Here is a 5500-nt window from a genome sequence, read left to right on the forward strand (position 1 = left end):
TTTATTTTAACATTCAAGTTATATAAAGAAAAGGAGAGAGAGAGATCTTTCATCCACTGGTTCATTTTTCTGGATGACAGTAACAGAAAGGAGTGGGCCAAGCCAGGAGTTTCACCTGAGTCTTGCACATAGGTGGCAGGGGCTAAAACATCTGAGCTCTTTTGTTCCTTTCCTAGGCCATTAGCAGGTAGTCAAATTGGAAGTGGAGTAGATGGGATCCAAAGCCATAAGGAGCCCTCAACCACCACAATAGCCTAGTGGCCAAATCCTCCCCTTGCATTCACCAGGATCCCATATGGATGCTAGTTCATATCCCAGATGTTCCACTTCCCTTCCAGCTCCCTGCTTGTGGCCCGGGAGGCAAGCAGAAGATAGCCCAAAATCTGGGACCCTGCCCCATCTGGGAGACCTAAGAGAAGCTTCTAGCTCCTGGCTTCAAATCAGCTCAGCTCTGACCGCTGCAGCCAGCTGGGGAGTTAACCAATGGATGAAACATCTCTCTGTGTGTCTCCTTCTCTGTATATCTGCCTTTCCAATAAAAAAATAACAAAAATTTAAAATAATAATAAATAAAATAATAAACCATAATGAATGCTGGTATTATAGGGCAAGAGGAGGGTGACTTTACTTGCTATGCCACAACACAGCTTCAATGATGGTAAAGGAAACAAAAAAACGAGGGGAGCATTTGCATTAGGCTTAGTGTCCAGAAAGCCAAGACTCATATTGGAATACCTGAGTTCAACACCTGGTCTTTGATTTTGATTGAGTTTCCTATTAATGTTGCCAAGAGGCAACACTAATGGCTCAAATAGAATCCATGACACCCATTTGGAAGATTGGATTGCGCCTGCAGCTCTCAGCTTAAATCTGGCCCAACCACAGCCATCACAAGCATTTGTGCAAAGGAATTCTCTGTGTCATTCTCAAATTTAAAGAAGGGGGTGGGAAAAGGAAATGTACAAAAAAAGAATATTATTCCTGGGAAGAAATTGGCTCTTAAAAATAAATTTATAAAGAAATTTCTGAAAGGATGTGACCTCCAAGAAGTAATAGAAATAATCAGGGGTCCGGTGTGGTGGTCTAGTGACTAAAGTCCTCTCCTTGCACGCCCGGGATCCCATATGGGCACCAGTTCTAATTCCGGCAGTACCACTTCCCATCCAGCTCCCTGCTTGTGGCCCGGGAAAGCAGTCAAGGACGGCCCAAAGCCTTGGGACCCTGCACCCGTGTGGGAGACCTGGAAGAGGCTCCTGGCTTCGGACTGGCATAGCATCTGCCGTTGCGCTCACTTGGGGAGTGAATCATCGGAAGGAAGATCTTCCTCTCTGTCTCTCCTCCTCTCTGTATATCTGACTTTGTAATAAAAAATAAATATTTTAAAAAATAGAAATAATCATAGCAAGGATATTTTCACTGAAACTAAAATAGGATCATGAAGTAAACAGCAAAATACAAGACCTAGAAGACAAAAAGAAGAAAATCTTCTAAAAATGAAATCAAAAGATAAAAATATGTTTAAAGAATCATCCAAGACTATCTAATGTCTGACAGATTTTCCGGAAGAAGACAAGATGGAGAAACGAGGCAAGAAACTACTCAGTAAATGTGAGAATAAATTATTCAGCAGCTGAAAAAGTACAATTCAGAGTGTAAGGTGCAACTAAATGTCCAGCCCTATAAATAAGGAAAGAGTTACCGTAAGTCATAGGATGACACTAGAGGACACGAAGAATGAACTTAGAATTCCTAGGAAGTTGAGGATAAAGGCAGGCACGTAAGGATTGGGAGTAAGAATGGGTATCATCAAACCTATAGACACCTTTCTTAGGTGGTGATGAAGCAATACCTTTCCATTTGTGCAGGAAATTTGCTTACACCCTAAAATTCTCCGGTCTGTCAGTAACCATTAACCAGGAAGGTACATATGCACACTTCTTACCCTACTGAAGGGTAGTAACCTAATAATAATAATAAAAAAAAAGAGAGAATATGGCAACTGGAAAACAGAATGTCACATATAAACTGTCCCCTCACCTACAGCTTTGCTTCCCATGGTTTCAGTTACTTGCAGGCAAACACAGTCCAAAAGTACGAACTCAAAAATTCCAGAAATAAGCAATTCAAAAGTTTTAAATTGCATGTTGTTTTTTAAGGGTTATCTGAACAGAAGCACCATGACAAGATGGCAGTCAATCTGATACCCAAAATGACTACCGTGTGGCTAACAGGTGTGGCAACATATAGAATGTGGACAAGCTAAACCTAAGAGATAATTCACATCCCAGGCAGGGCTAAGCTATATTTAACTGCATGACTCAAAATAGCTTCCTGTAGATCAATGGCAGAGATCAATAGTGGTCCAAAGTTGCTTCACAGCACTTACACTTCCTCTCATCATGTATGCATATGTATAAACTGATAGCATCACAAGAAGAAAGAAGACTTGAGTGCAGTAAGATTTCTTGAGATAGAAAATCCAAGCCACATGACTTTTCCTACAATATTATTATTTTGATCGCTCTTTTTTATGTTTATGTTGTACTGTTTGTCCCTTGTTGTGCCTAATTATGAATTAAGTTTCATCATAGGTATGTGTTTATAAAAAAAGGCAAAAAGCTACTGGTTCCTGGATTCATACCCCCAGCTCAGGCCTTTGTGGCCATTTGGAGAGCAAACCAGCAAACAGAAGATCTCTGTGTGTCTGCCTCTTTTGGTCACTCTGCCTTTTAAATAAAAATAGAAATAGAGGCATCAGCACCCTCATGCAGTCAGCTAAGCATCCATCTGAGGTGCTGGCAATGCAATGTGGATGCTGGTTCATGTTCAGGCTGCTCTACTTCGGATCTAGCTCCCTGCTAGTGGTCTGGGAGGGCAGCAAAGAATGCTTCAAATCCTTGGGCCCCTGTATTCTTGTGGGAAACCTGGAGGAAACTCCTGGCTTCAGATCAGCTAAGCTCCATCTGTGGCAGCTATTTGAGAAGCAACCCAGTTGATGAAGAATCTCTTTGTAACTGCCTTTCAAATAAAAATAAATTAATCTTAAACCAAATGAACTAGCCAAATAAATAAAATATAGCTTATTTTGCTGCAAGAGGATCTTGAAGTCCACATGTTTTACTGTACTACATATTTCCCATGGATGTTTTGAAGTAACATAATCTATATAGGGTTCAGTACTCCTGACAGTTTCAAGCATCTGCTGTGGGTGAGAGGGTGGGTGGGGGGGACTATGTATAGAGACTTCAGATGTTGGATGATCATCTAGGCAATAGCCAGTGTGGACAGGAGTAGAAAGAGCAGAGACAACTGGCTGATTATCTGATACACTGAGTACAGCGTTGATAAACACCTGAAAAATCCAATGAAATACTTACAGCGATAGAAAATCAGTAAGATGGAAACATAGGCAATTCTCAATGCCAAAGGAAACAAAAAGTGGTATCATACAAAGAAGGGCAAGTAGCCAAAATACACTGCTTGGTTTATTAGCGACCATCACGTACATAATAGTAACACTAAATATTTAGTTACGTAGAAATCAGGTTAAAATTATTTTAGGATGATAGGAAATGGAAGTATTATGTAAGGAACTAACATACAATGTCTAAAATTTATAAATGAAAGAATAGAAGTCCAGTAGTAAGCAATTTATATTGGGAAAACTGCCAACAAAAGATTTAAAAATATCTGCAAAGCTCACATCAGGGAGGAAGAAGGAACTGATTTCTTGTGAGCAGAATTTTTTTAAAATCTATTTTATTTATTATTTTATTTATTTGAAAGGCAGAGTTCAAGGTCAAGAGAGGGAAAGACATAGAGAAAGGTTTTCTATCCACGTTCACTTCCTAAATGGCCATAATGGCTGGGGTTGGGCCAGGACAAAGTCAGGAGCCTCTTCTGGGTCTCCCACATGAGTGCAGAGGCTCAAGGCCTTGGGCATCCTCTACTGCTTTCATAGGGAATAGGATTAAAAGTGGAGCAACCAGGACTCTTTTAGGGTGAAGCTGGCATTGCCAGTGACAGCTTTACATGCTATGCAACATCGCTTCTCGGCCTTTTGGCTAAGATCAAGTGTACATGCTATGCCACAATACTGGTCCTTTAGTGGTACTATTTAGTATTATGTGTAACTTTGTATTACTTGATTTAAAAAATTTGCAATGCCCTCAAAAGAACCATGAGAATAAATCCAGGGGTTATTCATATGTTAGTTTATATCATGTGTCAATGCCAACATTCCACTTAATGTCAGTTCTCTTTAGGGACAGAACATTTGCTGAACTTGGGAAGATGTTATTGTTTCCATGTGCAGGATCCTGCAGTGGTCAGTATCTGACACTCCAAAGAGTTAAAAAAGAAAAGCATTCTCTCCTATTGCCTGTATGTGGTAAATGAATATCTCAAGCATGAAAATGATTTAAAAATATTTGTTTTCCAATATTCATGTGTTTTCTCTTATTTACTGTAGCACAACTGCCTGGCATTTGACAACCAGTCAATGGCCTCCCTTGCTCTGCTCTACCTTGACCTGGTTCTCACTTTATCCCCACGAAGGTCGTGAGGATTCTGTCATCCAGGGTCTTCCCTGTTGTGACTCTTCATTTGACTAATTTCAATATTTTACTTAATAAATTACCAAATACTCAGCATTCAACAAATATGAATATTGTATATATTCTTCTAAAAACAAATAGCAGTGAATGCATTTATAATTCAGAATCCATTCACCCAGAGTGATTACACTTGCAATGTCTCTAATAAAAAGCATTTTTGGGGGTAGACAGAAAAGCCTGTCCGAGCCTATGTGACAGTAAACAGCTGTACTGGAATTGAGTCAATCAAATTCAGGTTCATAATTCACTTCTTTACATGGCATTTTCTCTTCAAAACGTTTCTGACAGGAGCCCGGCATGGTCGCCGAGTGGCTAAAGTCCTCACCTCGAACGCAGCAGGATTCCATATGGGAGCAGGTTCATACCCTGGCAGCCCTGCTTCCAATCCAGATCCCCGCTTGTGGCTGGGAAGGCACTGAGGGTAACCCAAAGCCTTGGGACCATGCCCCCACGTGGGACACCCAGAAGTTCCTGGCTCCTGCGAACCCAAATACATGGGGAAAAGGGAGAACATGCTGCAAAGCTCTTCTGCTTTAACTAGTTAGGTTATGCAATTTTCACTTAAATTTTCAATAAAATGAATGTTTCAGTATAAGGAAGGCTCTGGTGAGTTATTTGTCATCCAGAGTTCCTCTATTTTTTTTTAATACAGGAATCAACAGATAATATAGTAGAAAGGTAGCCACCAAAATGCATTTATGCAATATGCTAAACTATTTTTTTAATAAAAAGAATCTGGACTGAGATAGGTGAAAAAAACACTACCAAGGAAAAATAAGAAAAAACTTGAAATCAGAACTCTTTTCATAAGAGATGTAGAATGTGTCCTCATTAAGATATATTTCATTTGAAATATAAACACATGATTCAATCAAATACCATGA

General features: G+C 39.9%; 1 non-coding gene across 1 annotated transcript; it reads left to right on the forward strand.

Annotated features, from left to right (window-relative positions):
- Positions 1 to 4044: 4044 nt before the first annotated feature.
- On the forward strand, positions 4045 to 4242 carry LOC121165506. The gene has a single exon (XR_005885281.1). It is a non-coding gene; the product is annotated as a U2 spliceosomal RNA (small nuclear RNA).
- The last annotated feature ends 1258 nt before the right edge of the window (positions 4243 to 5500 follow it).

This window comes from Ochotona curzoniae, unplaced genomic scaffold (genome assembly GCF_017591425.1).
Source record: "Ochotona curzoniae isolate NIBS_2020 unplaced genomic scaffold, NIBS_Ocur_1.0 contig_883, whole genome shotgun sequence".
NCBI classification, from domain to species: Eukaryota; Metazoa; Chordata; class Mammalia; order Lagomorpha; family Ochotonidae; genus Ochotona; species Ochotona curzoniae.